General features: G+C 52.6%; 1 protein-coding gene across 4 annotated transcripts in view; it reads right to left on the bottom strand.

The window, feature by feature from the left end:
• Window positions 1–25704, bottom strand: part of CASZ1 (castor zinc finger 1) — a 150295-nt gene extending 124591 nt beyond the window's left edge. For 2 of the 4 annotated variants that reach the window (XM_070511103.1, XM_070511100.1), the window contains exon 1: window positions 25547–25704. The gene's annotated coding sequence lies outside the window, so the exon portion shown is untranslated. Of the gene's footprint in view, window positions 1–11028; window positions 12640–24870; window positions 24978–25546 lie in introns of those variants that run through there. The other 2 variants (XM_070511101.1, XM_070511102.1) reach the window with 2 other exon arrangements.
• Between the last annotated feature and the right edge of the window lie 200 nt (window positions 25705–25904).

The raw sequence follows: 25904 nt of genomic DNA, 5'->3' as shown, positions 1-25904 counted from the left end.
AGAGACAGAGACTGGATTGGTGGTTACCAGAGGGGAAGGGGGGAGGGAGGAGGTTGAAAGGGGTGACTGGGCACATGTGTATGATGATGGATGGTAGTCTTTGGGTGGTGAACATGATGCAATCTACACAGAAATCGAAATATAATAATGTACACCTGAAATTTATATAATGTTATAAATCAATCTTACTATAATAAAATTAATTTTTAAAATAAATTAAAAAAGAAAGAAATGTGGAAGGTATGACTGTGGAACCGAATTTTTTATTTTAGTTAATTTAAGTTTAAATAGCCACATGTGGCTAAAGGCTACCGTATTGGACAGCACAGGGTTAGATAGAGAATTTCACTGATGTAAAAAGAAATTCTTAATAAAAAATTTAAAAGCCTACTATCTCAAGGCAGTGGAATAATCATTATTAACTACAATAACAGAAATAGTTAATGTTTAAGTGAGCTCTGTGCCAGACTCTGTGCTCAATATTTTATATCGATCATCACACTGAGTCCTCACCACCCTCCAAGATGCATATGATCATAATCCCCACTTCATAGATGAGGAAACTGAGGTTCAGCAATGTTAAATAACTTACCCCAACTCACACGGCTGAGTGGCAAAGCTGGGTTTCAAACCCAGGTCTCTCTGTTCCCCTAACCCATACTTTTTTTTTTTTGAGGAAGATTAGCCCTGAGCTAACATCTGCTGCCAATCCTCCTCTTTTTGCTGAGGAAGACTGGCCCTGAGCTAACATCTGTGCCCATCTTCCTCTACTTTATATGTGGGACGCCTACCACAGCATGGCTTGCCAAGCGGCGCCATGTCCGCACCCGGGATCCGAACCGGCAAACCCTGGGCCGCCGAAGCGGTATGTGTGCACTTAACCGCTGAGCCACCAGGCCGGCCCCCAACCCACACTTTTAACAACTACACACATATACATATGTGTACAACATTACATATTCACATGTAACGTTACATATTTTTAAACTGTTTTCTTAACACTTGTTTGTATTTTCCAATGAGCCATTAGTATGAGATAATCAGGGAGAAACGTATTTCTTAAAAAGACTCTAAAAAGAAGCAAATCCTTTTTCCCCAGGAGGAGAGTACAGAGTGAGGCTTATGGGGGCCCTGGCCAACTGGACCTCTAGGTTTTGGCCGGAAAAAGACGTCAGTGCGGTCATGGGTCCCCTCTGTCCCTCATCCTCCTACTGCCCAGATGCCCAGCACTCAGGAGGCCCGGGGCCCACCAACGACGCTGGGCCTGGAATTCTCCAGCAGCCAGGCTGCCAGTGGGATCCAGTTTCCTCCCAGCCCCACCCTGGAGTCCATTCTTGACAGGTTTCTCAGCCGTTTTGCAATCAGCACCCTGGTCCGCATCTTAAAGAAGGCAGGAGTCCACAGGGCTGTCTGAAAAAGACAACGCACATCATTCCTACCTTGTATCACTCTCTCCCACTACCTTCTGGAAGAGCCGGGAACTCTGGGCCAGCAGCCCAAGCCTGGGATGCGCTGCCTGCCCTCTGTGGGCACGGGGAGGCTTGTTTTCCCGGGGGGACAGAGACCGCCCCGTTCATCCCCTCTTGGGACCGCATCTACGTTCAGAACAAGGAGGACCAAGAAGCTCCCTTTGAAAGGTCCCTGGTGAAAGAAGCCCCAGCAAGTACCGAGCCCAGCTAGAAATGGAATTGGGGAAAATCCTAAATTGACTTGCTTTTTTTCCATAGCACCAACTTGGGGGAGGGGGATAGGGAGTGATTACCCCACTTGGTCTGGTTTCCATTGCAACTTTTTTTCCCCCCCTGAGATGCACAGATTGTTCTGATTTCAGGGTAGGCAGGATAAACGTCCTTACTTAGAAAGGTTTTTTTCTTATTATTATTATGGATTTTTGGTTCCCTGCTGTCTGCAGTTCGCTGTCATTTCCAATCTACCTTAAGTTCCCCTTGAATTTATATATTTATTTTTTGAGTTGGTTTCAGGTGCTTCTAGTTTATCAAACAATCAGCCCCGTGAGGTACACTGGGTGTTTCCAGAAATTACATCACAAAAAATCATGCAATTAAAGTGTAAGGGAAAAAAAAACATAGCTGTTGCTTAATTTTGTATTTTAATTAGCGACTTATTGTAAATGTAGACTTTTAAAATGGAGGCGCCTAAGCAAAACCAGTAAACAAGTTTTTCTAATGAATTCATTTCACCTTTTCCCTCCTCCTTCTCCTCCTCCTCCTCACCAGCCCAACTGTCATCTTCCAGATTTTCTTTGCCCTCTTTTTTCTATTCCACTTCTTAATCCCTGCCCAACACATATTAGAAAAAGTATACCCCAAAATAAAATCGGGAACCCTGGCACCCAGGACTCCTGCAGAGCCCCGGCTTGTACGACCGTGGAAGAAGCTTCAATGGTGAGGGTCCTGGCTGAGGACCCAGCGTGAAGTCTGCTTTTGAGCCCCTTGCCCTGTTCCCAGTCCTGCCTCACTGCTGCCAACCCCCGTCCGCTGGGTCACAGAGAGCCCTCCGCTCCTGTCAGTGCACTGAGCTCAGGAAGGGAGAGAAGAAAGCCCAGTGCAGCACTGACTGCCAAGGCAACAGGGGGAGGGTGGAGACACAGCACCTGTAGCCGGAGCAGGAAGGAGGTGAGGAGACCTGGAGAGAGAGGGAAGCTCCGGGGTTGTGAAACCCAAGAGACTTCTGGTTGCCTGGAGAAAGGGAGGAGAAGGGACAGGAGAGAAAGAGGAGGGAGCCTGTAGCCAGGGAAAGGGAAGCTGAAATTAGAAGGGTCTGTCCAGGTCACAGGGCAGCCCGGGGAAAGGACACAGCCATCAGTTCCAGGCACCCCCAGAAGGGTAGACCCAGGCTGCCACCATTGGCCAAGCTTCCACCATTGGTGTAGAGTCCGCTCCTCCCCTCAGAGAAAGTTCCCAGCTGGGGCGGGGGCGGGGTGGTCAGAGAAGTTAGCTAATTTGCCTCTTTTAGCCTAGTTTCTGGGAGAGAAGGCTGAGGATGGGGACAGAGTTCCCTGCTCTCTGCTCAGTCCAGCCAACCCAGGAAGGGTAGACAAGTCCCGGATGTAGGAAGACCCCTGGAAGCTGCCTCTGCCCCATATCAAGAGTGGATACCACCAGGCGCCCCAATGTCCCCGTTCACCAGGGAGCATCTGAGCTCTCCTGTCACCCCAGAGGCTAGGCCAGCTTAACGAGGGCAGATGTCCACCCCAAGCACCAGACAGGAGCACACCTCCTCCCTCGCACTGTCATCTCCAAAACCAACGCAGAGACTCCTCGGAGGAACAGGTCTGCTTTATGGACTCTCTCCTGGGGCAAGCCAGGTATTCAGCATGATGAGCAAAACCCCACAGTGGCCATTTTTACTTTGAGTGGGAAGAATCGTAATGGCAGGCTCAGGAAGGGCTGTGTCATTTACCTGCTCATTCCCATCTCAGACCATCTTCACGCTGGGATTCCTTTGCCTCTGACACTAAGACTAGTCTCAGGCCCCGTCTCCTCCATTACAGCAGGTGGCCTCATGACCACACTGGCTGGGGGGTGGTGGGGGGGCACTCAAGAAGGCTCTAGAACACCTGGCGGCAGAATCCTGGCCCCTACTCACTAAGATTCCCAAAGAAAGGAAGGAGGAGAGGAAGGAAGAACCAGAGAGGAAGGGGCTAGACCTCCATGTCATCATGCACCGGTGGGAACCCAGACCCAACCCCACGACAGATCCTGCTCGGTTCAGCTTCAATCAGAAAGGAAAGCTCCCATCAAACATGAGCTGGGCAGGGATGTGGGCACCGAGATTAGGAATTTGGAAAACCATCTGAGGAACCTGGCCCTGGGAAGACAGCAACAGGATTTAATACCTTATCCCGGCTGTCTGGTAAACACCCTGAACCATCCCCGCACTCCGTTAGGCAGCCTCGGATCCTCAGGTGTGCCGGCGACGGGCAGGTAGAGACAGACGTGGGCAGAGACAGGAAGGGAGGGAGTGTGGGCCTAGGGGGAGGGGGCCTGGGAGGATAGGATGGGTGGCAGCCAAGCCAGACAGTCAATGAAACAGCTGACAGGTGCAGGGAAAGGGGGCAGGGAGAAGAGAAAGGTGAGCCGGGGGTTCAGAATACTTGGGGATGCCACTGTCACAAACCAGGGGGCTGAGTGGAATGGGAGGAAGGGTCAGAAGTTTGTGGGCCAAAGACCTAAGAGTTCTGGCCACCTTTCTCTCAAGTAAAGGGGAAACGGGAGGTGCTACGGACCAGGCCAGAGGCTCCCCCAAACCAAACAGAACAAAGCAGCAGGCGGTGGGGGGCTAGCCTCCAGGGTTTACTGTGGCCACCTCTGAGAGCAATCGAATCCACTGGGGTCCTTTGGGTCACCCTCTCCCCAACACACACACACATAGCCCACATGGAAAAGAAAGTCAAATCAATCAAAATGGAGCATCCTCCTATTCCAGGCTGGAGTGGACATGTGACAGCAAGCATTGAGAAGAAGCAGGGAGGGTGGGGAGCAGCCCTGGGGCTGCTCAGAGGGGAGTCAACTCTCCAGAGATGGCTTGAGGAGAGGTAAGAAGAGATGAGCAGAAAAGAGGTGCCCAGGGTGCTGGCCGTTCCTCGGCGTGGTCGGGGGTGAACCCCCTTAGCTATGATCCCAGCACCGAGGTTGGTGCCACCTTCACCGCCGGGCCCAAGTAGGCCACACCACTAATCCTCTTTTCCCATTTCCGTCTGCTCCTTGATGTAATTACAGTTTTGGATTGAAATCTACCCAGAGTGTAACCCCACCGCCTATGCACTCTCTAAATCCTTGGGTACACAGCGGTGCATCTCTCCGCTCTCAGTGAATCGGAAACCATTTCAAACACTAAAAGTCGAACCACTTTTGAATGTTCTCATCTCTGGCTTCTTTCAGCAACACTCTCAAACCCGCCCTGGCCCTGGCCACCTCCACGAGCTCAAGTCCTCCCTCTGTGCCCCCTCAGCTAGTGGCCCAGAGCTACCAGGGCCTCCTATGTACCCAGCAGTGGGAAGAAAGAGGTTCCTGGCCTATTGAGGGGCTCAGCTTAGAATCTCTTGCCTTCTACACATTCCCTAAACCCCATGATCCCAAGCAATCCCATCTACAGCCCCTTGATCCAAAAAGAGCCAAGAGGCCCAGAGAGAGACCTTCCCCGCTCCAACAACACCCACATGGAGTGCTGGCCCTGCTGCTGGAGGCTGGCCTCATCCTTGGATATTTCCCACCACCCACGTCTGCTCCAAACGTGGCCCTGCAGGCATCAGAGGAGTCCCCAGGAGAGGCTGGGAGCCTGCACCCACCCTCCTCTGCTCCTTCCCAAGTTCCCTGCAACCCACAGATTGCTGACATCAGAGCGCATGCCATCTGCAGTCAAGGAAATCTTCCAGTGTCTTCTGCCACCATTTCTGCTCCAGTTTCTCGTATAGAATCTCTCCTCCAGTTTCTCAACTCTGGCCTTGCCAGTGTCAACAGTTTGAATCTTTGCATGAAACAGACACACCACACTCCCAAACAAGGCAGAGAATATACTGAGAAAAATCCCACGAGACCAAGGTATGGGGCTGGAAACTGGAGTCACTGGCTCACTATTTCCCCCACACCAGGCAGGCGGCCAGAGAACCCTGGGCAATACATGTTGCAGACCTCGCCAGACATTAGAACACTTGTTCGGGTCCCTACCCTTTGGAAGCTTGTCCCCCAGTGCATCGCTTCAGGCCATTGCTGGTGATAATTTTTCAGAGATAAACAAACCGGTTTGGATAAAACAAGAACCAACCTGAATTCTTCACCCAAAACTCAAAATGAAACTCTCTTATCACCTCTTTCCTTCCCTTTGCCACCTTTCTACGCCGTCATCCACTTCCCTAAAATTTGGACAACCTGATCTTTTTAAAAATTCAGTCCTTAAGCCTTTTAGTTCAGGGACACTAGTGTGTGTGTGTGTGTGTGTGTGTGTGTGTGTGTGTGTGTGTGTGTGTGTGTGTGTGTGTGTGTGTGTGTACTGGACATCTGGTCTACCTGTCCTTTCTGCCGGGCTGGTGTCTTTGCAGCCCCTTTAAAAAGGGTGTGTGTGTGTGTGTGTGTGTGTGTGTGTGTGTGTGTGTGTGTGTGTGTGTGTGTGTCTACTGGACATCTGGTCTACCTGTCCTTTCTACGCACAGAGGAGAGGTTGCTCAGTTCCCTTTGGGGGTTCATTGGGTTAATGAGGCCCAATGTCAGGACAGGAAGGAGGTCAAAGGGCAGAGAAGAAAGTCACAGCGCTGAGGTCTGTGGCCACGTGTGTCTCCCTGCAGGATCAGTGTGTGATGTGCCAGCCTAGAAGCAGAGGCATTCATGCCTAACATGCCCTCTCCTCCAACCCCATCCCACCCCATTGCGCCCCCCCCCCCCCCCCCCCCGTCATACCCCCAGCCTCTCCGTGGAGCACTCCCTGCTTTCTGCCCTGAGCCAGTCTAGAACCTCTGCCAGAGCTCCCGCCTCCCAAGTCCCCATCAGTGGGGTCTGCTCGGTCCCTGTAGCTAATTTACACCCGTCAGGGTTTAAAATAGCAGAGGCATAAATGAAAAGTCCAATTTCTTCAAATTTGCATTGTAAAACCATCCTTCAACTTCCTTGAAATAAATTTTACTATTTTATTAGTGCAAACAAAATGGTAATAAAACACTAATACAGCGCCTTGTATCCAGGGGAAGAGCTAAAATTAACATAGAGCGAGCACTGTTTGCTATTACATTCAATTACCTTTTTACTTGAGATTTACATTCTCATCCCCTTAATCTCCATAGTAGTGGCTTCAAAATCGTTCCTCCCAGGCTCTGCCCTTCCGGAGCCCCCACAGCTGGGAGCCAGGCCTCCTGCCCAGATGGCGCTCACCCCAGGCATCGTGCCTACCCTCTCACCACAGCTGCCTCTTGTCATAGGGTACCACGTCTCTCTCCTGCTCATAATTTTCTCACGTCTCAGCCGCTCAGTACTCGGCAAATTCAAACCAAAGGGCTCTGACACAAGGCACATTCAGACACGCAGTTATCAATAAGCAGGTGCACGGAGCGTGGGCCAGGGGCACTGCTCCGCGAGCCTGCAAAGGCTCTCCCTGGCAAAGGACAGGGGCAGGGAGCTCATGGGAGCCCTGGGGAAACTGGCATCTCTGGTTTGACAGGTTGTGGGAGAGGGTTTGCTGCGTGACACAGCTGGGGACTCCGGATTGTGGCAGGAAGCTCAGCCGTCCTGAAGTGGGAAGGGACGTGGAACCACTGGGTCCAGCCTCTTTCTCTCTCCACGGACAGCAAAGCTGAGGTCTTGGGAAGTGGCTGCTTGTGAGTGACAGAGGTGGGGCTAGAACCCCGTCATCCTGTCTCACCGTCCAGCACTTTCCTCAACAGAGGCAGTCCCTAAACTAGAGGACCAGTCACCCCCAACCACAGCCACAAAGCATCTGATCCTCCACGAGGGTCCCTTTGTTTCCTGGAAGTGGAGGAGAGCAGAATTCCTTGTCTGGGATTGGTCGGCATCGCCGTGAGCCATCCACGGAGATGACCATGTTTCCAGTGGCCCAAAGACTTCGTCTGGGTTCCAAATACGTCACCGACTAGCTGTGTGATGTTGTTCAAACAATCGCCCCTCTCTGGGCCTCAGTTTCTCCATCTGTAAAACAGTTAAACAATCCTGCGCTGCCTTCTTCACAGGAATGGTCATGATGACTGAAAGATCGCGAAGGCAACTTGGAGGCCAAGGAGCCTCAGAATCTGTTCCCAAGACGGCCTCAGCAAGCGGGGACAGGGGAGCGCCAACAGGGCTGGCATCCTCATCGGGGCCTTGGACGCGGGCACCTGAGTTCTAGGCCAGGCCGCCTCAGACCTCTGGGACTGCCTCTAACCCATGAGCCTCCTTTCTCGTACTGGTCAAACCACCACCAAAGACTGCGGATTATTCCTACAAAATACTTCGAACTAATTCTGAAGAAAGAGTGGCCAATGAGCCCACAGTCCAGGCTGCCCCAGGGGTTCACCAGGAGAGCTGGTTTGGGGCAGGGGGACAAGGAGATATGGGAGAAAATAGATGTAAGGCTCCATAAGTTTTACTTGGCCTGGCACTACAACTGGGGCAAAAAGGGATTAAGACTAAAGGGGGGGCGGGGGGGGCCCAGTGGTGCAGCAGTTAAGTTTGCACGTTCCACTTCAGCGGCCTGGGGTTTGCTGGTTGGGATCCCGGGTGCGAACATGGCACCACTTGGCATGCCATGCTGTGGTAGGCGTCCCACATATAAAGTAGAGGGAGATGGGCACCGATGTTAGCTCAGGGCCAGTCTTCCTTAGCAAAAAGAGGAGGATTGGCAGCAGATGTTAGCTCAGGGTTAGTCTTCCTCAAAAAAAAAAAAAAAAGACTAAAGGGGATACACACGCACACAAAATCACTCACAATCACTCACATATATAAGCACTCACAATCTCTCACAAACACAATCACGCACACAATCACTCACATAGTCACACACACACAACACACACAATCACACACATTCCCGATTCCCAACTCTCCCCACCCAAGGCCTTTCTTCCTGAACTTATTCTTAAAATGTCTTCCAATGGACACTGAGAGGAACATTCTGGTCAAAACTGGTACAAGGCAAACTTGGCCTCACCCTGGATCCACACAGAATTCTAAATCCCACTAGCACAGAGCCACTCTGGGACACCAGGCAATAGGAATCTTCTTTAAACGCAACCAGAAGTGAGGGCAAACGCTGGTGGCAGTTGGGCATTACTAGCCGAAACAGCCAAACGAAACATCTGAGCTCACCAGAGCCCAATCTGGCTGTCCTTGCTCCAGCCCTTTCTGCCAGGGCCCCTCCACTCCTACCGCTATCATGTTCTGGTTTAGAGGTGAATGTCTTGAAATGGGTTTCATGGTATGCAAACAAAGGGCAAAACCCACTGCGAGAGGCAACCCCAAGCACAAAACCTGACTTTTATTTGGTTCAAACTGGTCCTCTGCATTTTTTCCTCCTTATTTTTTTCTCCCCACTGGAGAAAACAAAAGAAAGTTTGTTGTTGAGGCTCAAACGTTTCTTGGGCCTTGCCCGAGTTCTACCTTGTTTTTCTTTTCCTTTCTGTCTGCCCCCCACCCCCATCCCGCCTTCCCTGCCTCCCCACCTTGTATAAATAAAGCGCCCGAAGCTGGCACAGGCTGGTAAGGAAAGTACAAACTATCTCATAATTTTATAATTTTTTTTTAACACACTGGCCTAGGGTTTTGGGCAAAGGACAAAAGCTATTGTTGAATAGCATAACACGAAGGTCTGAGTCACCGATACGCCTCGGCTTCTGGAGATCTCATAGGTTTCTGTGGCTGGCACAGCCGGTGAGCTCAGCGCCCTGCGGGGGCCGTGGGTGCAGGCGCCCTCTCGCCTGGCCCTGCCCCGCCCCCTCCCCTCCCCGGGGCTCCCTACCAGGCCGACACGTCGTCTTTGTTGGTTTTTAATCATAGTGGGGAATTTAAAGAAAATGTAGTGAAATAAAAAACAAATCACAGTAGTCCCCCCGCCCTAACGCTATAATTTTCATTTTGGAGAATTACCTTTCAAGCTTTGTCCACACGCATTTGTGATTTTTCTACAGTTTCTATCGTACCGTTCACAACACTCGGCCTTCAGTGTTTTGTTTTTTTCACTCACATAATAAACATTTTTCCACGTTTCGAAATCATCTTCAGGATTATTACTTGCACAGGTGACACAGTATTTCTTCTGCTGTGTTATTCTTGGGCTGACGCTCTGAAGCGAGAGCTGGAGAAAGGGGCCGGGGGAGACGGCTCCTTGAACTGAATCGTTTATCCACATGATTCTAGCAAGGTGGGGGCTCTGCCTGACAGATCCGGATCACCTTGACCGTGGGGCCTGGACTTGGAGTGTGTACCTGGAGGACGGGCAGAGGCTCCCCCAACCCTGCCCATCCTGCGCCCCTGCCCTCGTGCCCAGAGACGCGGGTTCCAGCAGCGGCCTCAATCCTCACGCTGACCTTCACCCCCACAAACTACACTTCCTCTTCATAAAGCGCCCTGGCAGCAAGAGGCCCTGACGACACTCTGCTCTCCATTTTTATATCTGAATATCTCAAAGCACTTAGCAAAGACTTTCAGTTTCTCATTACCCCAAGGAGAGGAGGTCATTCGGGAAAATGGTACAAATATTCCCATTTGTCAAAAGCAAGACGGAAGTGAGTTAAAAGGAAAATTCTCCCACTTAACTGAGCAAAACCAACCCAGGAGGGAATGCAAGGGTCTTTTCCGCCCCTCTCTGCACCTAGTTTGCTTTCTCCAAAGCAAATTCAGGAATCTCCTTACCGAAACGATGGCTTGGGGCCAAAACCAGGTTTCCATTTTGCTGAGAATCAATCACTCTGCAGTGGCCCCAGTTCAGGAGACCCGCCCACCTTGTTCTAGGTCTTAACCAAAACCAAATTCTCTTATGATTATAATTATGTAAAATGCATATTACACAAATATATACAGTCACCAAAGGGAAAAAACACCAGCAGGAAATACAATAAATACTAAACGAGGTGGTATAAACAATAGTTAAATTACGGGTGAATTTTTTTTCCTTTAGTCTATTTTCAAAACTGTTTAAAATGTGGTTATATTTTCCCAGTGCATGGAGAAAAGCATGTGCTTCAGGGTCATCTCAACCTGCGCTCCAACTCCAGCTCTCCTTTAACCAGCTGGGTGACCTCAGGGAAATAACTTAACCTCTCTGAGCCTTATTTCCTGATAGGTACAACGGGAATCAAACCACTACCCGCCTTGTGTCCTTCAATCCCACAGAAAGTCACAGCACAGCATTTACGCATAGTTAGCACTCAGTAAATGTCTATTTCCTTCCTCTTTTAATAAAATGAAAATGTAAAGTCACCTCAGCTTGGGGACAAAAGCAAGACGCCCCCCCTGCATCCTCTCCAATTTCCTCCATATTCTTTCACCCGTCTCCCGGTGCCCCTCAACCAGCCCCCAGCACACAGACCTTAGGACGCTGGTCCTGGCTCTCCCGTGACTCACTGGAAAGCATGGAGGGGGCTCTGGGATAGAGAACAAGCCCCTCTCTGGCTTCCTCCACCAAGACAGGCCCAGGTGAGCTCCTCTGGGACCACACACGCCTCGTGCAACAACTCGGAGGACGCACAGGGCGATTCCCGGGTTTGCACCTTCCTGGCAGCCGCCCTCCAGGAACAGGTGCCAAGCTGCAAAGGCCACCTGCTCCCAGGGGAGGGCAAGGGCCACGCTCCCGACTGCTAATGAGAGGCCAAGGAGAACCAAGATGGCGCCAGCGTCTGGGAGACCGGGTATCAACTCCTCCCTGGGCCAGGCCAGCCCAAGGACTGCCACCTTGGGGTCCAAGAGCCTGGCCTGGGCACAGCAAGCCTTGTCCCTGCTCCCTTCAGGGCTCCCTGTTGGGCCACCCTGTTCGTTTTGCTGGTTTGGCAAGTACACTTCAGCAGAATTCTGGTGGCCGCAGCCTCTGGGCCCGGGCTCCAGCCTGGCCTTGGGCATCCTGACACCCGAACACAGGGACAGGCCTGAGCCCTCCGCCTTCCTGCCTTCCTGATGACAGATGGGGAGGAAGGAGTGGTAACAGCATAATATCAATAGTAGTTGTCCCTTATTACCACCTGCCAAGCCTTGTGCCAAGCACCTTACCAGCACTGTTTCATCTCACCCCCCAGCAGCCCCATGCTATAGGCACTATTATTATTCCCTTTTACAAATGAGAAACCTGAGGCTCACAGGGGTGAAGATGGGCCTAAAGTCACAGTAGTAATAAATGAGGGACGAGGCATTTGAACCTTTGCCCTTCACCACGATTCTCCGGTGTCTCCGCATGGGGGCCATTCTCCCAGCCTGGCTCCTAAAGTAACCACAGCGCACTGGGCCTTTTTCAGAAACGGGCCCCTGAGAGGCATCTCCAGCCACCAGGGGACACACCCGCCCCCAAAGAGCGGGCTGTAATTCTGCCAAAATGAGTGCCTCTCCTTGCCTCTTGCCCCCCAGGAAGAAGAGAGCTTCCACACCTCCACTGAGAGGACAATAGGCTAAAGAGATGCCATTTTACAAATATAAGGTGACGGGAGGAGCATGTGCAAGGTGGCCATCCCTGGCTCTCTTGAGAATGTTTAAGTGGGGAGGCCTAGGGACACGGGCCCATTGGTAAGGGACAGGTACAAGTAAGTATCTGTTGACCAATTTACTAGTGTGGCCATGGTGGAGAGGGGAAATATAGGGACAGAGGCAGGGCCCATGGCACACAGGAACCCTCAAAACTGCAAGCCTTCTTTGCAAACCAGGGATGATGCCAGCTCAAAATCCTTTCTTTAAAAATTAAAATAAGTCTCTAACAGGAGGCTAGACGTGGGGCGGGCACCCAACAAGGTTCCCACAGCATGGGCCACCAGCTCCCCCCAGTTGCCAGCAGCAGGTCCCATGGAAGCTGGTGGAGCGCAGCAGGGTGGGGGCCGGGTGGGCCACCCGGGGCAGACAGACTCCAGTCGTGCTGAGCACAGCACATCGCTTCATTCAGGAACCCAGAGTAAAATGTACAGCTGGCTCTAGAGTTGATTCAGCCCTTAACTCGTTCGGGATCGCTGGCGGAGCCACTGAGGCGACTCCGGGGGGTAGGGGGGGTGCGACAAGCTGGGGGAGGGGGTTAAGCCATCCCTGGGGAGGGCGGGCAGGCTGGGCAGAACCCCTGTTGATATTGTTGATACATACTAAAAGAAATCATAATTCTTTTCAAAACCCCTTTAAAAATCAAACGAGCATTGGGAATTCAGGGAAGGGGGAGCAAGTGTGAGGTGGGGGGTAGGGTTGGGGGGAGCTTGTTTTCTACCCACTGCCAAATTCTCATTTACTGTCAGCTCCAATCCATTTGGAACTCACTGACTCAATTGCCTTTTCACGGGGAAAGGAGCCTGCACAATGCAGGGGACTTTTCAGCTCCACATTAGCACACGGGGCGCTGGGCAATGTCCGGGAATAAACACACACGTCCCTCCCAAAGGCCACTGACCCAACTCCTACCCCCAAACAACCCAGCCAGCCCTGCCAGGGCCACATCTGCTCTCCCCTATTTTAATACTTTGAGGTTTTTTTAAATGTAGTTTGGCCAGTGAAGAAGTGTACGGATATGTATGCGTGTGCGCACACAGGCGCCTGTGCACACGGGCTCACTTATATGTGTGCTGGGAGGGGTAGGGACTCTAACTCACAAGTGGAAGGGCCTGCAAGAGTTAATTGTGGGGTGGTTCCAACCCTTTCTTTTGCCCAAAGAAAGGAGGGATGAGGAGAGATGGAAAGAAGGGATCCAAATTAGCGTCCCAGAAGAAAGGGACTGGGCGGGGCTGGGGGGGGGGGGCGCTCATTTAAACTAATTCTAGAAAGTGTTGATTATAGAAAAATCAGCATTTGGTCGAGGAGTGTCCCCAAGAACTTGGCAGTCACAAAAGCTCTTCAATAATCATTATGAAAATAATACCAAGAATTATAACAATAATTATAATAATGTTGGTCCCCATTTTTCAAACGCTCGCTCTGTGCCCAGCACTATACTAAGTGCTTTCATTCATCAGTTCAGTCAGTGATCTCAGGGACCCAATGAGGCAGGTACTATTTACTGTTAGCCCAATTCCACAGGGTCAAACAGTTAAGACCCCTGCCCAAGGTCACAGAGACCATAAGTGGGAGAAGGATTTCAACCCCATTCTGCCTAACTCTAGACTCGCTGCGTCACCCTGCCCTAGGAGAGAGGAAGCCTGCAGTGGGATCTAAAGAGAAGGCGGCCCCAGCACCTCGGAGGCCTTGGCACGGGGTAGGGAGCCTTCTTTGACGTGTGGGTACATCCCTGCTGCCCAGTCCCCAGCTCCATCCCTGTCCCTTGGGGGTTCGTCCCTTTAGCCCAAGCTCTGAGGGAAGCACCCCTCTTACACTCCTCCTGTTCAATAGAACTTTATGCACTGATGGGATGTTCTAGATCTGTGCGGCCTGGCACAGTGGCAACTGGCCACCTGTGGCTATGGTATTTGAAACGTGGCTAGTCCGTCCAAGAACTGAGTTTTTCATTTAATTTCACTTAGATTGCCACATGGGCTAGTGGTTACTATATTAGACAGTAAAGATCCAGAATCCTTCTAGCTACCTCTTTCCCTCCGAGTCCAAGAGCTATTTTGGAAATAAGCTAGAAGCATCAGAAGACAGAAGCACGGCCCAGGAGGAAGGCCGCCGCCTCAGCACCAAGCATCTCCTCCACAAAGTCGTGGCCTTTCGAAAGTCACCGGTCAGCCTCCAGTTTAGCTGTCTCCCTGCCTCCACCCCTTCCTTCTTATCTTTCTTTCCTTCCTTCCTTCCTTCCTCTCTCCCGCCCTCTCTCCTTCCCTCCTTTTCTCCCTCCATTTCTTTTCCCTTCCTTTCTTTCCTTCCTATCTTTCTCCTTCCTTCCTTCCTATCTTTCTTTTCTCTCTTTCTCCTTCCCTCCCTCCCTCCTTCCCTTCCTTTCTTTCTTTCCTAGAAAAAAAGCATCAGTTTAATTAGATAAATCCTCTGAGCACGTGGCCTGGAGTTCGTCATGGAAATTAACCTGCTCCCAGATCTTAGATAGTGAAACAAGAACCAGGGTGTTTTGGCATAGCACAGTGAAATGGGAGAGGCCGATGGAGTTTCATACACCTCATACACCAGAAGTGCCCCTAGCCCCTCCAGTGCCCCCCTCTTCAGCCCCTACGCCCTTGCCTCCTTAGGTCACCGCCTCCAGGCCACCTCTGCTTCTTCTCCTGGCCCTTCCCTCCCAACCTCCACCTAGTCCTGGGGAGTGCCCCAATGGGGCAGGATCCTCCCAGGGCAGGGGGACACCTCAGCTCCATCCACGCCAAGCCTGGCTCCCCAGTTCCCCTTTTGCGAAGCACGGAGCCTGAGCCTCCGCAGTTAGCTCCACGTCATCCAGGGACGCTCCTTAGGCTTGACCCAAGGCTGGCCTATTACTCCTCTCCTCCTCATCCTGCAGCCCCTACTGTGTACTGCTCACTGGGCTAAGTGCATTCCATGAAATGACGCTCAGTCACAACTCCGCAAATGTTAGCTACGATTACTGTCCTCTCACTTAATTCTCACAAGGTAGGGATTCCAGCCCCCATTTTACGGATGTGCAAACAAAGGATTGGAGGACTTAGTTTGCCCATCTGGGAGAAACACGTGGGTTCACACTGTGCTCAGCCTGACTCCAAAAGCATGCTCTTTCACCCTCTGCCAGCCACACCATCTCCATCACAGCAGAGCCGGCACACACAGGCCCCTGGGGACCACCAGACTCAGCACGAAGCTCACAGGTCGTGCGAACACAAGCAGAGGCCACTGGCACCTTGCACCAGTTCCTGGGGTCTGCCCCCACCCCAACCTCCTTGCCTCCCCTCCCAGATAGCTCCCCTCAGCTCCAGGAATGCCAAGTCTGGCCTCAATGGGGAAGAGAGACCAATGGCCCCTGCCCTGTTCAGGATCTGACTCCAAATGCGGGCACAGTCTTGCTTCTCATCCTCTTCTGACTTATCACCAAAAATACCAGGAGGACCCCAAGGCAGCCCAGAGAGGTAAAACACAAAATCCAGGATTGCCAACCAATACCACAACATCCTGCACCTACCGGAGTGCGGCCCCCAGATATATAGGGGGCGAGCACCCTCCACTCTCCCACCCACAGCACTCCCTGGTGGGCCACAAGCATGTCCACGCTCACCCCCGATGTGGGTCTGGAATACATACAGGTGCCAGGCCTGTTCTAAACACTTCATACGTCTTAGTCGTTCTAATCCTCACATCAACCCCATAAGGTGGGTACTGTTATCCCCATTTTACAGATGAGAAAACCGAGGCACAGGCTAGTTAAGTGACGGATGTAAGGTCACGACTTTGATCCCCAGCTAACTGACCCCAGAGTACATAACCTACAATATATACAGCTCCTGTATATACTCATGGCTCAAAATAGCTAAGCACACCCCACGCCCTGAATGGGATCCCGCATACTGCCTAAAAACAACCCCCAAACTCAGCGCAAGTTCCCAATGATAAGAGAACCAACCTACAACCTGTTACAAAAATGCAACCCCAGCAACATACACTACGTCCAGGCCCATGGCTTTCTGGTATAGAATTCACAGGGGTCCCCTTTGACACACATCCCCTATTACATAAAATCAGCTCATCTGACACCGGGGGCACCCTGCACCTAACAATGTGACCATGATAAATTCTTCATTATGCTTAATTATTTCAGATGACTCGCACAGCTACGAGCCCAGCCGACTGTCAGAGCAACCCTATGAGGGCAGTAGCGTCACAAGCCATTTGATAAGAGAGGAGACTGAGGCCCAGAGACGTCAAATGACTGGCCCAAGGCCACACAGTGATTTACTGCAGAGCTAGAACTGCGATGGGGTCTCCTGATGCCTACAACTAGACCTCAGCAGTGCTCTGGACCACCCAAGGCTCACCCCGTCCCCTCATCCCAGACCAGGATGCTGGGGCTTGGCCCACAGTCCCCCCACAAGGATCAGATTTCCCTGAAATTCCCAAAGGAGCCTCTGGGACTAGTGGGCCCGGAAATGGCCCTCACATAGCGAGCTGCACAGCTGAGCTCCCCGGGGGTGAGGGGGGCGGGCAGAGCTGGAGATGCTGGCACAGCCCCCGTGGGTACTCTGCCAGCAATTAGTGCTGGGGAAGGGTGCCAGCCTGGCAGAGCTCATTCCCCCACCCCTTTTCTCATTTACACACACACACACACACACACACACACACACGCTCACCCACCCCGAGAACAGCAGCAGAGAGGCAGCGCGGCTTCCTTTCGGTAAATCTCGTCAGCAAGGCACACGCAGGGCATGCAATTTGGTCATTACTGCTTTTAAACAACAGAAAAGCAGAATCCACCCGCCATTAACCCGTCCTGCTCTCCCTCCGGGCTTCACACCAGCTCAGTCACCAGCCTTCATCTCTAACTCCCACGCACCCCCTTGTACATGCTCCCCAGAAGTTGCTTTCCAAAAGAAACACAGAGCTTTAAAAAACCCACAAAACCTGACTCCAGTAAGTCAAACCTGAATTGCATCTCCCTGCCCACCTCTGTCCCCAGAGAAAACAGTCTATTGTTCTGACATGAGCTTGGCTAAGACCCTTCCTCAAACACCAGGGATCCTAGAGAATGCCAGCCGGCTGGCGGGAGGCTGCCTCTGGCCTGCAGAGGGGCATCTACCTGGGTTCCCCTCCTCGCCTTCTCCAGAGGGGAGCCTGAGTGCTGGCCCTGATCCACCTGCGAGGGCCTGTGTCAGCCTGGTGCGGCTCTGCTCTCCCACCACTGAGGCAGGCAGGGGTGGGAGTGGTGGTGAGAACCGACTTTGCCTCCTCACTGCCCCCCTCCCCACTACAGTCCTGGAGAACTGGAAAGAAGCCCACCAGAGCAAGGGACCCCAGAGGGTCCTTAGCTGGGTTTATAAGATCTGTGAAACCTCTCAAAGTCTAAGCAGTATTTATGCTTATGAGATTTTTTATTATTAAGAGGATTCTCAAAGGGGACACATGAACTCAAAAGGGAAGAAGCAGAGACCCCCTGCGCTCAGCAGTGCCTCACACCCAGGTGGCTGAGAACACAGGGCTGGACTCCAACTGTCCCTCCCGCAAGGGGCCCTGACCGGCTGCCTCCCTACGGGAGCTGCGAACACCCTCCTCCTCCTCGCCTTGCCTGGAAGCTGCTCACTGGGAGCGCCGGCCCCGGGAGCCATGCCATGCCCCTGGGCCAGTGCCCACCCGCCCTCCTGCGGGCCTGCCAGGGCTGCCTGCAGACCCGGCAGAGGACAGGCACAGCAGAGCCCACCAGCGGGGAGGACAGAGGAAGCCAGCGGCTGCTCTTAGAAAACCTCGCAGATCCTCTAAGCCACCTAGTGTCCGGAGCTGAGCTCTGGCCACAGCTCTGTCCTTCCTGCTTCCCAGAGCGGACAATGCCCAGGAGTTGGAGCCAGGGGGGCAAGCCCCCAGGGGGCCTTCTCTAGGATCCGCAGGACAGGGGGCAGGGGCTGAGCTGGCTGGGAAGACAGTGCCCAGGAAAGAGCAAAGGCCCTGCCTGAGGCCCCTGCCCCCCTCTCCCACCGCCTCCCCAAGGCATGGCTGACCCAGGGCAGATGTTCCCATCACCTTGCTCCTTACCCCAGCAAGTCACGCTCTCCTGGAGCCTCAGTGTCATCTCAGACCTCTGCACCCCCCATCCCCCCAACCCCCATCCCAACCTTGATCTCTAGCACGGCCTCCCAAACCCTGCGCCTGCCACTCCGCCGGGGCCGCTTGAGCCCCCACCTCCTCTGCTCTCTCTTTTCTCTGTGTCCTCAAGACTCCTCTCACCTTGAGAAGTGTTAGGATTACCCAGCATTTACACTCAATGCTCTTCTTTATTCCTTAAGACTTATTAAGAATGATAATGAGTTCCGAAGGAGCCACACGTCTCTCTCTCTCCCTCTCTCTCTCTCTTCTCCATCCTTCTCTCTCTCTCTCTCTCCCCACCCCGCTACTTTGCTCTCTTTCTCTACGTGTCTTTTCCACCAAAGACACACAGGACAAATCCAGACCAAAAGGAAAAAAAATTCCAACAATAGGGAACAAGGGCACTTGAGGATTTATATTCAATAAATCCCTCTCTCTTCTGCCCTCTCCTTAGTTGTTCTCAATTATTCAGATTAAAAAAAAAACTCCCCCTTCTCTTCCCACTGTCCAAGCCACCCCTCACTCTGCTGGACTTTGAGTGGTGGACCAGGAGACGGGCCCGGCCTGCCTGCACAACCTCGTTAACATGCAGCTCTTAAACGGTTGATTAATTTTTGCAGAATTTACGACAGGCTTTAGCTATCTCCCCCCCACCGCCCCCCGCGAACACTGTGGCCTCAGAACCACAGCAACTTCATTTGGTGAACTTAAGGGGGGCGAGATGGGGGTGCCCCCTTCCCCACTGGCCTCCTGCGGCTGGAACCACCAGCAGCTCTGTGACAGACGGAAGACACACAGATGCCAAAGGCCAGGCAGGAGACAGACCCGCTCGAGGAACGGCATGGCACCCACAGGGGAAATCACCAGGCAGCTAGAAGCCACAGCTAACTTTTGGCTATTTGGGACTTTTTAATTCCAAAATAAGGAAGCCAGCAGAAAGTGGGCAGAGAGGAAAGAAACCCTCACAGCTGGCAAGGATGCCCAAGTTCATGCCCACCAAGACACACCACGCATCCCAGCAGAGGGGCCGGCCTTATCGGTCTGCCGGGCTGCCCTTCAGAGAAGGGGAAGAACAGATCCTAATGAAATTACGGTTTTTAAAATGTCTATAAATTAAATCTCTCTCTCTGTGAACCTCCTCGTGAGCTCCCTCCTCTACAAGCCTTGTTTGCCTCTCCTCGGTTCCCTCTGCTCATGTCTGTTTTTCTGATATAGACATCAAGAGGTTACGGGCTCAATTACAACTCCGCTGGAGTCTCAGCATCAGACTTGCCTGGCCTTCTCTTCTCCTCTTCAGAAACCAGACACCAAATAAATCTCTCTTCTGCTTTATATTTTTATTTTTAATGCCAAAAGCCTAAAGATTCATTCGGTTGACTCACAGCCTCTTCTAACTTACTTCGGATGAAGGGAAATGTCCTTTTTAATTCTGTCCGAGTATAAATATAATATAAATGCTTTTCTCTTTATCTCATTCCCCTTTCTTAAGGACACACACAAAACCTCGGCTATACGTGAAATTTCAAAAAGTGGGGGACAGAGGACAAATGTGCTTAATTAACACACGTCTGCTGAGGGGCAAAGGAGCTGCTGGAAAATATCAGCTGGACATCTAGTATATTTCTAAAGTTAAGGGGTGACATCATAAGGCTTCTTATTAGCAAAAGGTCCATTTGAAAAGGGTGGAACATAACTGGAACATAAAAAAGGACAAACTTTGCTTCTCCCTTCCCCAACACTGGCACTAGACACCGAAGGGAGATATGCTGTCTATATCATTTTACATCCTCAAAAGCCGCCCCTCCCCCCGCACCAGAAAAAAAGTTTAAAAATCCAAGTCACGGTCACTCATCATTGCTGTCAATTCTTGAGAAGCAGAAACCAGCTTCGAGTCGTAGGTCCAAGGGGGAAAAACAAAAATAAAAAACCACTATAATTTGGGAAATACTAACCAGAGGGGATTCCAAAAGGTACTTTTCCAGAGAAAAGCGCTGGAGACAAAGGCTGGAGAAAGCTAGAGCTCAAGGAGAACCAAAAAGAAAAACTTTGTCTTTCCAATTAACTAGACTGGGAAAAAGAAGGGGAAGGGGGGCACATTACTAGCAACTCATTAGTTCTTTCCTGTAAACAATTTAATTAAATTCTGCTAAATACAGGAGAAATACTCCTTTTGGAGTGCTTCCCCCCACCTCGAAAGCAAATTCCTCCAGGTGACTCCCCTATGCCCACACTTCCCCGGCTGCACAACCTTCAGATGGATTTCCAACCCAGGCGTGGACCGCACTGCTCACGCTCCAAGAATGACAGCCTCATGTGTCTGAAAGCTGACACTTCAGCTTTTAAAAGAAATGGGGGAAAATAAGCTGTTGACTTCTTGGTTAAAGTATTTTCTTGTTCTAACTCATGTTCTTATGTCACTGGGCTAAAAAAAAAAAAAGAGAGAGAGGAAGAGAAAAGAGAAGAGAGAAGAGAGAGAGATATGACTTTCCTTGAATGATCTGTTTAACCTAAGCCAGAGGAAAAAAAAGAAAGTCATTAATTACTTATGTGAGCTATTGCTTCAGAAAGACAATAAACCTGCCCGGTCGCCATGGATATGACATATTTGCTCTGAAAACAACACAATAATTAGCAAAGGGGAAAGATACAAGGAGAATATGCAAACTCCTGAGTTTAAAGCCACAGTGTTCTTTTCTACCCGTAAGCCTCTGTTCTGCTTGCAATCCAAATCAAACAAATTTTTAAAATATAGCAAAGGGGGAAATAACAGGAATGGCTCCTCTCTCCTCTGAGCTGAGAAGCAACAACCACTCCACCCGCTTCCAAAATAAAATAATATAAAAGAGAACCAGGATGGCAGAAGGACAAAAAAAAAGTCAAGTATTGCTTCTGTTTTATTTCCTATAGCAGGGGTGGAGTCTGAGGTTTGTTTTCTTTCTCTCTTTTTTTTTTTTTTAAGTGTACTCTTATTTAGCATTGGACCTTCTGGCCAGATATAAATTTATTTATGAAAGTCAAATGCCCGGTGTGTGGCTCACCCCTCCCCAAAGTAAATGGAAATGTGAAGGGGTGGAGGTGGGGGTTTCTAGTCGAAAAAGCAAAGCAGTATACTCAGAAAGCATCAACTCGAGAGAGGAACAGCCACCCCCCCACCTCCAAGAAAATGGAATCCAGGCCTTACTTTAATATTAAAAATGCATTAAATGGTTTTACCTACAACTTAGTCCCAGAGGATCATTAGGAAATGCAATCGCTTTGTATCATATCTGTCAGTGTGATAAATATCTGAGTTCAGAGCAGGTTTGCAATTTTTCAGAGTGTCACAAACCAAGATAATTTTTTCCTGCCTTACTTTCTGAATTCACTACACCCACCCCTTCAAAGTCACAGAAAAATACCTGAGGAAAGGAGAGGAAAAGAGAAGAAAAGGAGAAAAAGTTGATATGCTCTCACACACCGGACAGAGGTTACTGGTATTCCCCTAAAAAGTAGGGAAATTAGGACTGTAAAATATTTGGGTGAGTATTAAAAAACAAATTTTAAACACTCCACTAAGTTTGAGTAAAAACTCCTTTTCCCCTCTTCCCAGAGGCTAACTTTCCAAAAACAGATGGTCAGGATCTAAAAAAGAAGCAAATATACCTCAACCCCCACAGGCAGAGAACTCTAACTTTGAACTTCTTTTTAAATTAAAAGGGGGGGGGGCCGAGATAAACTATTAATAAGTCTGAAAAATTAGCTGAGCTACAAGTTTTGTTTTTCTTATTCAAAAAATTCTTTAAACACAAGGGTAGCAGATATAAAGGAGAGGTTCACATTTGACTGACTTCCTATTTTTTTAACAATAGTTTGTTTTTTTTTTTTTTTTTAAGATTGGGCTCTTTGATCTTGAAAGAATTTTGCTCTTATATGATGGGGAAGAAGGGGGTGGTGGTGAAATGATCTGTTTTAAATGATGATGCAACTTAGGGATCAAAGCCTTCGCTTTCTTCTAGCCATAATAAGCTGTACTTGCCACAAGGCGTGAGACTCTCCGGGCTCCTCTCCTTCGTAAGAAGGGAATAAAATGCACAGAGAAAGACATGAAGTCTCTGCAAGGTGCAAAGTCTAAAAAACAACAAAAAAAGAAAAAAAGAAGGAGGAGGAGACACTGCCCCTTTAAACGTTTTAGTGCATATGGAGTTTGATTTCTGAAAGAGATCAGTTTAACATCTCCATAGAAACCAGCAACAGATTATCATCAACAGAATAAATAACTAGTCTAATAAATTAAACAGGAGGCATAAGATCGCTGGAAACCTGATTACTGAAGTTCAACAATATTCCCCATAAACTCTCGTTAACCGCCTATAAGGTGGCTAACAAGATGGGGGGGGTCAATCTCTCCACTCCACCGGATTCTGGGGAAAGAGATGGTGGCCGCTGCCGTGAAGGGAAAAGTTCCCCACTCCGCCCTGGAGAGGGTCTGAGAGCGCGAGCGAGGGGCAAACCATAAAGCCGAAGTTTGGGAAGTGGGAAAGCGGCTGAGCGTCGGGGGAAGTAGCGCGAGCCGCCGGAGATGGCGCGGGACTCGACGCCCGCCCGGGACGCACCGCCTCGCCGCCACCAGGGCGCAAACCCCGAGCTTTGCGCTCGGGCGCCGAACGGCCCAGCGCCCCCTCTGGGCACGTGGAGCGCAGCCCAGGCGCAGCCCCCGGGGACCTACTACCCCCCTCACCACGCCCGGCGCAGCTGCTCCTGCTCAGCCCGGACAGCTCCCTTTAGGACGGCGACGTGTGTGTGTGTGTGTGTGTGTGTGTGTGTGTGTGTGTGTGTTTGTGGTTGTGTGTGTGAGTGTGTGTGTGTGTCTGTGTGTGTATGCGCTCAGCGCGCCGTGGGGTGGGCGCGGGGGGGGGGGGCGCACCAATTTACCCGGCGATCTGTTTTCTAGTCCCCTCGCGCGCTCTCATCGCGCGCCTGTACCGGTTTAGAGACGTCCTAAATTTACAACTTTGCCTGGCGACACCCTGGCTTTTTCCCCCTTGTCGCCCCCACTTCTTTGAGTGTGCGGGGTATTGGCGGGACAACCACACACTCTGAGGGTCGTGACCCCAGACTTCGCTGGGGCAGCGACGCATAACCCCCAGTCGCCCCTGCATCCAGCCGTGTTTGGGGGAGCTCCAGGCTCGTTGGACGGATGTTTTCGCTGCTTCCCTGGTGGACAAATCATACACACCCGCACACGCACCCGCACCCTCCCCAGCGTGACTGGAAGGAGCTCCTCGCCGCACCCAGGGCCCGCTTCCCAACCTGAGGCTGGGTCAGGAAGAAGTTGTACGGAGCGAGAAGCGGCCCCCTGCCTCCCTCGGCACTCCTCTCCTCCCCCAACTCCGGACCCGGGTCGGGGATGATTCGGAAGAAGAATCTGCGCCCACCCCCTAGAGAAAAATCTATTATTATTATCTTAATCTACGCCCCCAAAGTGTCCCTCTCGCCGTGATTGACGGCGCATACACCTGTTCCCCTCGCCAAGGAGCTTCCAACGCTGGGGAGAGACATTCGCCCAAATGCTCCGCATCGGCCCAGCGCCCACCCGCTGCCCTCGCCGGGCCAGTCCCCGCCCGCCGCCCCAGCGCGCCCCTGCCCGTCTCTTGCCACCCCAGTGGCCGCCCCCTCCCCTCCCAGGCCCAGCTCCCCTGCCCGCCCGCTCCTGGCCGCGCTGGCTTCGGAAAGAGAGAAAGAACAGAAAGCAAAACTTCCTGGCGGCCGACGGCCATCAGCTGCACATTCTGCAAATGCCACCGAGTAAAAATAAACCGGCCGCCGCTCCGCCCGGCCGGCTCACCCCGGGCGCACGACACGGCCCCCTGCCCCGAGAGCTCCCTGACTGTGGGTCCAGCCAGATCCCCTATTCCCGCGCGCCCGCTGGAGCCCCGATCCCCGGCACTCCTACCAGCCACCACGCGCTCCTTTGCCCTGAAGCTCGACCCCAAGTGACCGGGTGGCCAGGCCCTCTCCCGTTTGGTGCCCCCCTGCGCCCCCACAAGCTACTCTTCTCTCTGTCCTCCGCTTGGTGCCTATTTCAGCCATGCGCCCCTGGATTCAGGGCTCGCCTTCCCCAACTGCTAAGCCCCGAGGTCGCCCTCAGCCCACCCTGGGGGCACAGACCCCGCCAGATTCTCTCCCACCGTGGCCGAACCCCCTGGGAGCGCACAGCTCCACCCGCCCGCCGGCCCGCCAGCCCAGCGTCCCACGTCCCCGGGCGCAACTTCTCTCCTGGCGCACAGAACAACCGCGGCAACTCCCCCGAACTTTTCCCCGGACCCAGGCGGGCTCCGGGCGACAGCCGCAAGGCCCTGAGCCGGTGCCTGGGCTCCGTGTGCCCAACACTGCCAGCCCTGCACCGGGAGAGGCTGGGGTGGGGGTGGGGGTAGTGAGGAGCGCCACTTGCCGCGCCCGGAGCAGCGCACTTGAGACAAACTTCTCAAGCACAAATGAAAAAGGGGGCGCCGCTCCCCCCAGCCAAGCAACCTCTTGCCTTCCTTTTCCCAGCCGGAGGCACCCCTTGGCACCCCGCGCCTAAGTGACCACTGCCTACCTCTGCCGGTAACACCTACACCCTGGTATGAGGGCACAAGAGTCGGCCGAAGGGGTTCCCCACCCACCCCTTCCTCTGGGCAAAGTCTTGCAAAGTCACCCCAGGCGCCCCTCACCCCTGCCTCCTTCTCTGCCCTGGAGAGCGCACGAACCCATGCAGCAGAGGGGTGGGGGGGGGACGTAGGGGGAAGGAGTGATTACCCGGTATTGGAGAGCACCTGCCCCCCCCCCCACGGAGTCTGCAGCGCGGGGGGCGCCCCCACCCTATTTGCAAAGTCCTGCACTCGCGCCTAGTACCTCCCCCTCTTCTCCCCTACCCCGCCGCCCCCTCAGTTGGAGTAAGTGACCCCCAGGAGCAGCAGCCCTCCCCTCCCTTGGATCCGCGCGCTGGGCATTCCCCTGGCCACGGCGGGCGACGCGCCGCCCCGCGCCCGGGTGCCAGCCCTCCGTGCCCCCTGCCTCCCTCACGGCCGGAGTTGGGTGGCAGCCGCCGCGCGCAGGCTGGCTGGCTGGCTGGCTCTCTCGCTCGCTCGCTCGCCCGCTCCCTGCTGCAAGCGACAGCCCCGGGGGTGGGGGGCTGCAACGGGACAGGGGGCGAGGAGGGGAAGCACCCCGGGAGGCCTGCGGAGCTGAGGGGCTTGAGGGGGGCGCGGCGGAGGGAGCGCCGAGTCTCTTACCTGCACTTGGGGCGGCTTTGGGTGACTTTCCAAGTCCGGGGGAAAAATGTGTGTGTGTTTGGGATGGAGCGCCGCGGGTGCGCATGCGCTGCCCAAAGTTGCCGGATCCCGGATTTTTCGCTCCCAGTCTCCGCTCTCGCCCGCTGTGATTATGGAATTCTCCGCGGCCGAGCGGGCGAGTGGGTGGCATGCAAAACCAGGGCCGGATCGCGGGGCCGGGCTCCGCTCCACCCTCACACCCCAGACCTCCCCTCCCGGTTTCTTCCCACCCACCGCCCGGGCTCGGCTCGGCTGGCGCGCGCGGCTAGACGCGGCCTGCGGAGGAGCATCTGAGCGCGCGGCTCCCTTTTGCGGCTGG

The sequence above is a fragment of the Equus asinus genome, chromosome 5, assembly GCF_041296235.1.
Source record: "Equus asinus isolate D_3611 breed Donkey chromosome 5, EquAss-T2T_v2, whole genome shotgun sequence".
Lineage (NCBI taxonomy): Eukaryota > Metazoa > Chordata > Mammalia > Perissodactyla > Equidae > Equus > Equus asinus.
This window is presented reverse-complemented; position numbering and strand designations above follow the sequence as displayed.